Source organism: Protopterus annectens, chromosome 3.part1 (assembly GCF_019279795.1).
Source record: "Protopterus annectens isolate FY-2018-M chromosome 3.part1, PAN1.0, whole genome shotgun sequence".
In the NCBI taxonomy this organism is placed as follows: Eukaryota; Metazoa; Chordata; order Ceratodontiformes; family Protopteridae; genus Protopterus; species Protopterus annectens.
In genome coordinates, this window is record NC_056732.1 from 1,829,608,290 (window position 1) to 1,829,621,134 (window position 12,845).

The following is a 12,845-nucleotide window of genomic DNA, read 5'->3' on the forward strand; positions in this document are numbered from 1 at the left end:
AAATCTCTTTTAGCTACCTAAAATTACTTCTGCTGCTCCTAGTCCACACAAACTCAACTTTATAGTGTCAAAAGATTTCTACAAATCTTCACTAAGTAACTCTTTACTGTTATCCATTTCATTCACAACGTTTCACACCCAGCACAACTTTCTCTTTCTCCACTCTCTTTTACAAGCCAATTTTCAAACTTCTTAATTAATCACCATTACTATTTTATACATATTCGACAAAGTTATAGAACGATAATCCAAAACGCACACAAAAACCAAGACAAAAAGCGGACTCGGCTCTCTAAAAGTTTCATCATTGATTATTTTTTGTTTTAGTTTTACATGATCTAAGTTTTTACTTAACCATCAGATGGTTTATTTCTTTCATAAAGTTGTTTGAAGTATTTTTAAACTGGATTGTATTTAAATACCATTTTATATGATGCAATATGTCTTTAAGAAGAACAGCCCATTGGTAACATAGTAACTTTTGCAGGCTCTTTTATTTAAATACAGATAACTGGATATTACTGACACTCTGACGAAATCCTGTTTATTTTATGGGGACGAAACTGCTTAGGTTCATATCCCATGTGAGAATCAAACCCTGCACCTTGTGTTTGTTAATTAAACACCTTAACCATTATGCCAACCCCCAATCCCAAATGTAAGCCTGCTGGCCAGTTTCCTTACAGGCCGAGCTAAAAGGCAGCACACCATAAATTATTCAGCTATGTTTACCACATTTAGGGAAATCACAGGGGTCAGCCCAGCTGAAGTTTGCAATGAAAGAGCCTTATCCAGAGGAAACCACCTTCTCTAGAGTGATATTCCCCCTGCCAAGTAAATATCCTGTTATATTCACATATTGAAGGGTTTTAGGTCTATCACAGGCCACAAGTCTTTCAACCATTTTTTCTTTTAAAACACTCTTCACAGCTTCCTTAATAAGCAACAATAAATATCTTACATCTTTCCCTTTAACTCATTACAGCCGAGTGCGCCTCCAGGTGTTTCTGCAGTTAACTCCTACTGTGCCTATAGGCATCAAATATTGCTTGCTCATATTAGCATTAATAAATCCAAAACCAAGCTACATACAAGGTATCAGAATATTTTATCTTGAAGCATACATGATGGCAAACACAACTGTGTTGATATTTGACCTGTGTCAATGACGATTTGTTAGAACTGTAAGGAGATAGCCACACCCACTGGGAGTTAAAGGCACACACTCAAAAGAGCTGCACTGGAGGGAATGGCTTAATACCAAATTATACATCTTTCTTTATTAACTTTCATTATATCTGCTATTCCTAGTAACAATACTTTCATAAATACTTATAATCTGAATTACACACTTCGGGAAGACCATTTTTTCTTCTTTTTTTTTTAAATACATTTTATTACTGTTAGGCTTACTGTTCATTTCTAATCCCACTCATTTAACAGATTTGTTGACCACTAACTAAGTCGGTCAACTCCTGGCATAGTCTGATTACTTACATTTATTAAATGTTTGTCTAATACGTTTCCCTGAAGGCTTCAGTAACATGGTAGCAAGAGTGAAGCGCTATGTGATTTGATCAAGAGATTTTTTAAACTTTCAGTGTTTCACAGAAAGAGGATACATGTGCTTCTAAACTAAATGGCATTACACCTAAATGCAATACCATTTAGTGTGCAATACAATTTAGGTCATATAAATACCTATTCACAATATTCCCATTCTAAGAAACACAGAAAGTTTAAAAAAATCATCCAAAATCTCAGCATCTCGCTCACCCCTACCATGTATCTGAATCCCTGCATTAGTATAATATATTTTCGTAATTCTTCTTGCAGTTCATTTTTCGGTCTACTGACTACATATCCTTGTGTCATAAGAATGGCTGCACCATGAGGGCCTCCTGTAACCTCAGAAACTCCGAACGAGCTGGAGTGATGGAAAGAAAAGCTGCTTCCAGGACAAAACATTGTAAATTCTGTGAGCAGGCAGGGTCAAAGGGAGGTAATGTCAAATTTTCTAGTGGAGTAGTTAAGGTCCCAAGGGCTGTTTCCGCATCCGATCCTCGAAAGGGGAATAAGGGGTGTTCTTCAGCATCAGAATGTTCTGATAAAATGGATCCCTGGTCAGAAGGAGAATCCTCCTCTACTCTAGATGGGTCTCTTGTGGAGGCCTCTGTGAAGAGAGTAAGAGTAATAAAAGTCTCCAGCCATTTTAGATCATGTTCTTGGGCAGCATGCCGGGCCCAGGTGCCTTTGTGTAGCGGCCTAGTATGGTGCCTGGCTGTTTTTGGATTTTGTGAAGGGTGATGAAGAGAAAGATGAGATCTAAAGCCATTCAACACCATCATGGTGATCTAGATGTATCTATAGACATTGGGCTGCCAGATGCAGGGGCTTGGGCGTAAGGTGGGAAAGGGCCCGAAGAACCAAGAGGGGTCCCGGTACAGAAGACCCGCCCGAGGGAAATGCGTCGGTAGTCAGGGACTGCGAAAATCTCACTGAGAACCCGACCCACGTGGAGCCTGTTTGGTGTCCCTGTGGGTGGAGACCCGGCGGTCTGGATCTTTAGGTCTTTTTTTTCGGAGTAAGACAAAGCGGTGCATCGAATAATTTAGCTGAATTATTAAGGTCGCGGCAAAGACACCGGCGTGCTGGGCTCCGGCCTCCGCCGGTTTTATGCTAGGTAGCAATTGAAGGTAAGGCCCAAAGCGGCAGCCGAACAAGGTTGGTCAAACAACAAACAAAGGTGGAATGAAAGGGAATGGAAATCCTTAATGCGGTATTTTAGCCCAATAGAAATTTAATTATTAACTTCTGAGGCATGAGGTCTGGGGCAAGAGAAACTTATTCTTAATGTGCTGCCAAGCACAATAATTTTCTTAGGTCAGAAAATTTACCCGGCTAACCAGGAGCTGCTTGACCCGGCGCACCGCGCTGCAAATGGGCACGATGGCAAAAGACTGCCGAAGATATTGAGTATATTCTTATGACTCTCCCTGACGCTGGCGTCAGAAGAGATATGTAACACCCCGACGCGGACCGACGGAATTGAACATCTATGTATTCTTGTTTATATATAATTTACTCTCTCCATTAAAATATGAATTATTTACTCATTTCATCACTACTATACATTACTCATTCTGCATCCTGTCCATCTACAGTTCTGCTCTTTTAAAGGTCTTTCCTAATAATGTACTCACTTTTTCTTTCTATTTATTTATTTTTATTTATTTAACATTTGTCGACCGGGAATGTCTGACTAGGTTCCACAGAGCCTGTTTTCAGTGGAGGCCTGGGGAGAAATGCTCCACATGCATGTCTTTGGAATGTGGGAGGAAACCGGAGTACCCGGAGGAAACCCACACGAACACAGGGAGAACATGCAAACTCCACACAGAAGACACCCCAGCTGAGAATTGAACCAGAGAACCTCTTGCTGTGAGGCGACAATGTTAACCACTGCACCACTGTGCCGCCCAAAAGAAAAAAAAACTTTTGCCTTTTATTAACTCTTTCATAGACTGTTGTTTCTTTTATTAAATATACTAAAATAACCTTATTCCAACATATTGTCATATTCTTCTCCCACTTACATTGGTGCTTCTTTGTTTTTAAACTTCTCTCAGTCTGTTAGGTAGCAGTGTCAGTGGTGCAACAGGTAGCTCACACACCTTTGCTGCACAAGGCTGTGGGTTCTATTCCCACACCAAGTAGATCAGTTACTAACACCAAAGTGCAGAGTAAGGGGGGGGTGCTATACATTTGAGTGTGCCATCCATCTGCTGAGACATTAAACTTAGGCTCAAGCTTCTTGAGTTGGTGGTAGCTCAGGTGGATGCAAAAAAAATCCCACAGCACCATATTGAAAAAAGAGTAGAGGAAGTTCCCCGATGCCCCAGCCAAATTTCCCCCAATAGTATAAATACCACCTCAGGTCTCCCCTGAATAGAGGCTACTAGCCTAGTGGGACTAATTCGGTCCAACAAGGGATACATAAAATAAACATTTTTTTTTTTTGTATTTCATAGTTTTTCAATGCTTTCCAACACGTCTGTGGTGCACTGTAGGATTTGTTCACTATGTTCTTTCTATAACTGTTGCCTTTAACTCCTCTGACTCTCTACACGATCATACTCCTCCCTTCACACATTTTCCTACTTCTATTTTATTTTCACTGTTCATTGATATTACACTCTCAATATCTGCAGTATAATCCATAGTGCACAGTGGTGAGCGAAGCCAACTATGAATTTTCTTCCCACTTTCCCTTTCATTTACCGGAAAAGCTCACTCAGACTCGACCTTAGACTGCTGAGATGGAAAGGTTAGTTTACTTTTCTTATATATTTTTTGTTATTTGTGTTGCTTCACTGCCTTCTTCCATTTTACATATTGAGGTGTGTTTTCATTTCACTGCGTTTTAATTGTGTTCTCTTTTCAATTGCATATTTAAACTAAGAGACCAGAGCTGTGTTTCATGTGAGTCAAACAGAAATTAGAACAGGACACTTAAGGTTTATCACCTGTGAGATGATAGATGAGCTATGAACTAAATCTTATATTTAAGCAGTAAAATAAAACATCTCAAGGCTTTACTGGAAAAGCTCACTCAGACTCTGCCACAGGCTTTCTTCTGTTTTGTATATTGCGGTGTATTTTTCACTACACTGTGTTTTATTTTATTTATCATTTGCTGACCGGGAAAGTCGACTAGAACAGACCTTATTTTCGGTGGAGGCCTGCAGAGAAACACTCCAGATGCATGTCTTTAGAATATGGGAGAACACTAGAGTACCGGAGGAAACCCATGAGAACACAGGGAGGACATGCTGCACAAAAGGCACCCCAGCTGAGAATCGAACTGGAGAACTTCTTGCTGTGAGGCAAAAATGTTAACTGCTGCACCACTGCATTGCCTGTGTTTTAATTGTATTCTTCTTTCAATTGCATATTTAAACTAGGAAGGAGACCAGTCAACTGTCTGTCTAATTACCTGCCCCTTATGTTAATTTGACCACACATTGCCTTCCCTCTCTTCTTTCACTGGCTGCTGTGGGTAAGCACAAAATTATCATTTTGTGAAATTGCTCCTTTTAAGCTATTTAAATGTATTGGTCATCCCACTGTAATCCATCGAGCAAGAATACTATGTGCCCCCACCCCTACCTATCTATCTTCTTCTTTTATAATTAATGGCTCTCCCCTTAGTTCCTAAAGCTTGAGTTACTCCCTTTTTCATACCTAACTGCTTAGCGCACACTGCAAATCTTGGTATATTTACCCATTTGTTATATCCTACTATTAAAATATGCAACATCTGGTCCAAGACCACTGATTATTGGAGAGCCCACATTCTGCATCTCAGTAGTCATCTTGGGATTAGTGCTACTGTTTTGCTCCTGGTGAGAGAAGGAATAGAGAGCATTGATTCCTGACTGTTTCTGATTGGGCAGTGAGTGTTTGTGTGTGACCTTCCTGATTGGTCTGGTTGTTGTTCAAGGCATCTACCAAGAAAAAGGCTACAACAAGCCTACAGACCCCTGCATCATCTAGGACAAGACTGTTGACCAACAAAGAGCCTTTGGCCCGCTTCTTATCTTTGGATCGGTGCTACTGCTCTGCTTCTGGTGAGAGAAGAAACAAAGGAGAATTATATCCCAGCAGTGTGAAGCTGTGGTGAATCCAGCACTAGTAGTAGCCAGGCAATAGCCATTCATGCAACTCCCCTCTTTTCATCATTCTTGACAAATGAATTCTTTCTTTTCATTAAGTACTGCTTGATTAGCTGCTGTCTCACGTAACTTCAGACTATCTCCCTAAATACTTTATCCATAAATTGGTCTACTTTAGTAGTTTCCCCTCAAGTAGTTGGCAGTGCTCTGTACATATACAGGCATCCTGAGTTGTCATTTTTCCTGTAAAAGCACCCCTGAAATTTCACTAATAACTAAGTAAACACGAGCAACTAAGTTGCAGTGACAAGCTGCCCCAGAGTTGCAAACCAGATACTCATGACATTACTTAATATTCTCACTGCAACCACCTAATCAATAAAAAAGGGTCCGTGGCCATGACTATGAACTTCCCCACTCTCTCTGTTACCATCTTGGTGGATATGGGAAGTTTACTGATAGCCAGTTAATTTTAAAACTGATATGGTATGTGAGAGATGTAATTACACAATGTCACTGGTGGCAAAACTCTCACACAAAAACAATCCTAATGTCAATCAGGCTGTCAGCAGTACACATGCTGCACCCATCACACATAGTTCAGAGCAGACACATGTAGCCACATATGCTGAGGTACTTAAATGTAAACTCCTAAACCCCAAAGGCCTTCTAAAAGTACACATAAGAAGTGCCCTCAGCAGCCCCGAATGCACTCTTTCAAACCAACACTCACATCAACACATACAGCCACAGCTCATGGAGCCTCTACTTCTAAGCCCATAAAGCAAGCCACCACACAATCCAACATTCTGGTCATTGGAGATGCTGTCGTGAGACACAATGATGTCCCTCTCACCAGGTTGAGTATGGAGAAAGTCATGGTCACTTGCATATCAGGGGCCAGGAACCGCCACAGTACACATGCACTCAGGACATAGGACCACAAGTACCAGTATGACTCATTCACAGTCACTGTGGGTGTAAATGACCTGAGGTGTAACTCCATAAACTATATGAAGAGTGACATCACGGGGCTCTTGTAATATTTGTCCCACACTGGTATAAGCCTAGCCTTGAGCAGCATTTTCCCTTCTCCAAGGAAGATGCCACAATACGAACAGAAGATGACTGACTTTAATAACTGGCTTACTTTCTGGTGTCATTCTAAGAGTTGCCAGCATGGAGGGAAACAGTCAACAGTCCACACTGTTTTACCAGGATGGTCTGCTCCTCTCCCCTCTAGACTTTCGAATATTAGCCAAACCATTGTCCTCTCCCATACTGCCGTTTTTAGGCATTATCAAACTGAAAGTACTTCCGAAAACATAGCAAATGAAAACCAAGAAAATCTAAAGGTGTTACGTGTCAATGCTAGGAGTCTAAACAAGAAACTCCAGTCCCTACAAACTGTCCTCACCATAGAGAATGAGGATGACATCTGTGAGGTCATTGAGGCATGGCTTAAAGCAGCACAGAGCACAATGGCAGTGCAAGGCTACAATGACCTCTACATATTTAGACCAGCTACTACACAGACAAGAGCTAAAGGTGGGTGTGTCTTTACATCAAAAATAAATATATCTCAAAGCTTGTACAACAGGATGATGCACTTAGCTTCTCCACATTCAAATCACTATCGGCAAAATATCATACTATTTCCTTGCAAGCTACAGACCCCCCCTCTACTTCCCAGGAGACCCATACCATGTATTTAAGCTCAGTGGAAACACCCACCATCCAACTCTATACCATATTAATTGGTGACTTTAATTAATCCGCTATTAACTGGGAATCAGATATGACACCAAAAGCACAGGCACATAGATTCCTAAATTTTGTAAATAATTGAAATTTTCCATTAAAACGACGAAACAAGTCATGGGCATTCAGAATCACCAATTAGCTGAAACACCTGATATTCATAAGGGTCATTTGCATATATCCCATGCGCCTCTGATACAAGAGGCTTGGAAGGTCACTCAGTGGAAGTTCTAGCTTTGCTGGAGTTTTCATTTTGTTTTTACTAAATTTTGTAAATACAAACTTCCTGAACCAGGCTGTCAATACACTGACCACAGGTACAATATTATAGATCTGCTTCTCACTAATATGGGAGAGCACTGCACACCCAGTAGTGTAATGTCCTTTCTGGTCTGGACAGGCTACAAAATGGTCTCCTCGGAAATAAAAGTAAAATCAAGACACCCAGCTTACTTTGGAATGTTCAGGAACTGCTCTAAGGCTAACTTCCTACTATTAAGTGATAAGCTGGCAAACTTTCAAGCAACCATAAACCATGACAACACTGCTGCCTATGCAGAGCTGTTTATAGAAACTCTGTACAAGCATGTTAATAGCTGCATAAAGACAGCTGTACCTACCAGGAAGAAGTACAGAACTAACTAAAAAAAAAAACAAAAAAACAAAAAGCCACGCTGGTGGAATCACAACATCAATAGACTGTATAACAGAAGAAAGAAAATCATGGCAAAAATTATGAGGCATAGCACCCAGCAGGATAAAAGCACTCTCATCACACTAAACAAAAAACTCAGACACCAAATAAAGTCTGTGACATTCAAATCTGAATTAAATTTGGCCTTCCAGGCTAAGGAGAACCACAAAATATCTTTTAGCTACGTCAGCAACCTCAAAGTTGATGCACAATTGTGAGCAAAACTCATTGTTAATGGATTCACCTATACTGAGACAGAAGATATATCAAACCTACTGGCAGACAAATTCAGCTCTAACTTTGCCCCTCTCCCCAATCCCCCCCAGAAAATACCATCAAATATAACTCTCTCTACTATCACTAGGGAACAGGTCTTCAAAGCTCTCTCTTAAGCCAAAAACACTGCATCGTTGAGCATAGACAATATCCCAGAATGCCTTCTAAGTAGCATGAAACATAAGCTATCAGGTCATCTGGAATTGGTACTTAACCATAGCCTCCAAACACGCTTCATGCCTCATGAATGGAGAACAGCAAGAATCCTCCCTCTGCACAAAGGTGGGATATTTACAGACTCTGGAAACTACTGACCAACAAGTCTCATTTGTCTTATATGCAAAGACATGTAAAGAATTATCCTGGACATGATCAATAATGACATATGAAACCTCCAGAAACTGGACCCAACTCAATTGGATTTTGTCAAGAGCAGGTCATACCTACTCAGTCTGGCCAGCTTCTTTGAGAAGGTCACCAAAGTAATGGATGACGGCAAAATAGTTCACACTACCTACCTTGACCTGGCCAAGATATCTGACACAATACCCCACTCAGACATTGGTGACAAAGAGGTTAGATATAAACTCTTATGTCACCCAACAGATAGCCAGCTGGCTCATAGACAAGACCCAGGATGTTAGAGTTCCAGAGTACACCTCTGCAAAGAGGCCAGTCACAAGTGGAGTCCCTCCGGGACTGGTCCTAGGATGGCTCATTTTTAACATTTACTTCTTTGAAGTCAAGACCAATGTCAAGAGCCTCAGATGACTAAATTTGCAGACAAGTGCAAATAAGGAGCAGTTATAGAATCCCGCACCCACACTAATGTTCTCCAGGAAAGGCTGATGCAGACAAATAGCTTGTATCAGAGCTATGGACCACAAGTAAATACCAAGTAATGCATAACAGTATCCTTCAGCAAGTCATCTACCCTGGTAACTATCATACTGACAACACATCCCTAAGAGTCGACCTAGTACTCAGGGACTTGGGGATAAATATAGCCAGTTATCTAACCTTTGACCATCATGTGTCTACAGTAGTGAGGAAATCATTCTATGCTGTGCAGTTTATAAACGAAGGCATTTCATCTTGGTCCACTGAGGACATTGTTCCACTATATTTGGCTTTCATCAGATCTCTCATTGAGTACAATACCACCTTTGGTATGTACCTAACCAAGCACATCCAGCAACTGAAATGTCCACAGAGATTCCTCACTAAAAGAGTACAGGGTGTAAGTAATATGTCCCAAGCAGACCACTTCAAAGCTCTATTCCTATATTCTATGTTCTAATCAGACCAACTCAAAGCCCTGTTCCTATATTCTGTCTCCTACAGGACTCTAACCACTACTCTAAGCACTATGCTATCTCAGCGTAATAAATTGCCTTTCTTGGTACTCAAACCATGAACGCCTGCATGCAAAGCTGGGACTCAAAAGAAAGTCATCATTGCTAAGTCTTTAACCCAGGACCCTGTGCACTACAGTCACAGCAATGTACCTCTACACCATCTCCGAGGGGAGATCTATGCCTGGCATACAGAGCATTCTCAGACTCCACTCTGATGGACCTCCTCCATATCAATAAAATAAACAGCATGATAATTGCCTGTTCTATAGACTTAAACCTTGCCTGTGATATAAAAAGGACCTGCTAGAGAGATAGGTATGTATCCCTTTTCTGGAACAAGTTCCCTATTCATGTGAAGCAGAGTTCCTCCCTAATCCAATTTAAGTGTAACTTGGACAATTGGATGGGAAACCGGAAATTCATCTATGTCTGACCCAACTCTGTTAGAAATGCTACATCTAAAGAAATCCACACGCTCCAGAGAACTCAACCTCATTACCACAATCAACAGAACAGGCTGGAGGGACAGGTTCATAACCCAGACACTGCCCATGCTATGAAATAGACTTCCCATACATGTCAAACAGAGCACCTCACTGGCCCTCTTCAAGAGAAATCTTGATGAGTGGATGGGAAATAGAAAATTCACCCCGGGGATCACTCCAGTGGCTCTATTCGACAGAGGCACTGGGAACTAATGTCAGGTGGGATGATGCCAGTGTAATTCTATGGGCTAGGCTTGTAAAGGCTCCAGGGCCATTAGCCTAGTACACACCTATTAACCTATGTCTCTAACTGACACAGGCAGCCTGTAAATGTTTCAGCCCTCAGACCCCTGCTTGTAACTGTTTCATCTCCCAAGCCCCTGATTACACTTATCTAGGGTACCAGAACTTGTCAGAGATTCAGGATGCATGGCTAGACTAGTAGTCTAGTAAACACCTACAAACCTATTACTTCTAAAAGTAATACATAATGAAGTTCAGTTTTTAATCTCCTTCCCACTATAAGTAAAACGTCACTCTTTCAAATCTGTTTTACCCATGATATGATTTCTTTACCTTTCATATCTTCATTAATCTTTCCTTTTCTTCACAAACTATTCAAGTCTCTTACTATCAGTAACTCCATATTTAACAAAGTAGCTATGAAGACTCTTTTCTGATCAACAATTAAATTTCTTCCATTCTCCAAACGGTTCCTTGACACTCCTTTTTCTCTGAAGTTAAAAATCGGGTGTACAATCAACAAGTCACATCATACCTATCTTGCTCAAACTAATTACGGGTCATTATTAAAACTACACACATTCACCACTTTAACAATCCTTATCCAAATGTATATGGTACTGGAAAAACATGGTGTTTAATTCCAAATATGCATAATATTGGAATTTTTATGTGTAAGTTTTAGATGATGTTTATTTTGGATATGACCTGGAGAGTTGTTGAATGAATTTATACCTTTAATTGATAATACAACTTAATTTTTGAAATTCACATATATTGTCTCTATAGTATTTATTAATTACTTGGATATTTGATATAAATCTTTCTCCTCCATGTTTTTAATTAGAGATGCATCTTTCAGAAAAAGACTTGTTCCAACAAGTATTTGCACTTCTGCCATAATAACTCCCTTAAACAACAAAAAAAAGGATTATAATTAAGGATCTGGTAATAAGGACATCAAGAATCATTTCAGATGAAAAACAATTTTTTGATCAGTTACATGTAGTCAGTCAAATGTTCCTGCAAAGAGGCTATCCAGAATCCTTTATAAATGAGGTCAAAGAATATGTTATAAATAGGTTCACATGTGTGTACTAAGCTAATGGCCCTGGAGCCTTTACAAGCCTAGCCCATCGGATTACTCTGGCATTATACCACTGGACCTTAGTTTCCAGTGCCTCTGTCAAGTAGAGCCATTGCAGTGATCCCCAGGGGTGAATTTTCTATTTCCCATCCACTAATCAAGATTTCTCTTGAAGAGAGACAGTGAGGTGCTCTGTTTGACATGTATGGGAAGTCTATTCCATAGAATGGGCAGTCTCTGGGTTATGAACCTGTCCCTCCAGCTTGTTCGGTTGATTGTGGTAACGAGGTTGAGGTTTCTGGAGCGTGTGGTGCGGAGGGATTGGGATTTCTTTAGATGTAGCATTTCTAACAGAGCTGGGTCAGACATGGCTTTGTAAGTCGAGCAGAGATCACCTCTAAGTAGGTGATATGAGATAGAGAATAGTTGGAGTATTCTGAGTCTGTCCATATAGGACAAGTGTTTAAGGCCTTGGATCCTCTTTGTGAGGTACTTTTGCAGCCTCTCCAGATGTCGCAGGTGTCTAGTGAGGTACATGCCAAATGGGGCATTGTACTCGATGATTGGCCTAATGAGGGAAGAGTAGAGAGAGACAATAATCTGTTTCTTCCTGGATGCAAAACCCATAGTAATGCGATATGCCACATAGAAGGACTTTCTGACCACAGTGGCAATGTGGTGGTAAAAAGAGAGGTTGCTGTCAACCTGTGTTCCCAGATCTCTTATAAGGCCTTCTGTGTTCAGTGGACTACCATCAATGTGGTAATTCATGGGAACTGGGTTTTTCCCAAAGGGGATGACAACATATTTTTTGGCATTCAGCTTAAGGCCATGGTTTTGACACCAGTCGGTCTCAGTGAGGCCTTTCTGTAGGATGTCAACTAACATCACTTGGGGAGTTAATAATAGTGCCTAACTTGCAATCATCTGCAAACTTTGTCAGCCAGAGTCTCTTCATGTTGGCCTGGACTTCAGAGAAGTAGATACCAAACAGGAGAGGACCCAGGACCAAGCACTGTGGGACTCCACTCATGATTGGTCAGCAGTCTGACTTGGAGTCAGGTACTTCACACTATGGGTTCTATCTGTGAGCCACTTTGCAGTCCACCTAGTGATATAGGGGTTGATGCCTAGCTTAGTGAGTTTTTCTATGATTCCTGAGTGGGGAATAGTATCAAAAACCTTGGCCAGATCAAGGTAAGCTGTATGAACCACCTTTCCTTCATCCACAGCTCTGGTGACTGACTCAATGAATTTGACCAGGTT

The 12,845-nt window shown here is 40.8% G+C and overlaps 1 non-coding gene across 1 annotated transcript; it reads right to left on the minus strand.

The window, feature by feature from the left end:
• Positions 1 to 686: 686 nt before the first annotated feature.
• Positions 687 to 842, minus strand: LOC122798970. The gene has a single exon (XR_006364379.1). It is a non-coding gene; the product is annotated as a U1 spliceosomal RNA (small nuclear RNA).
• Positions 843 to 12,845: the final 12,003 nt, after the last annotated feature.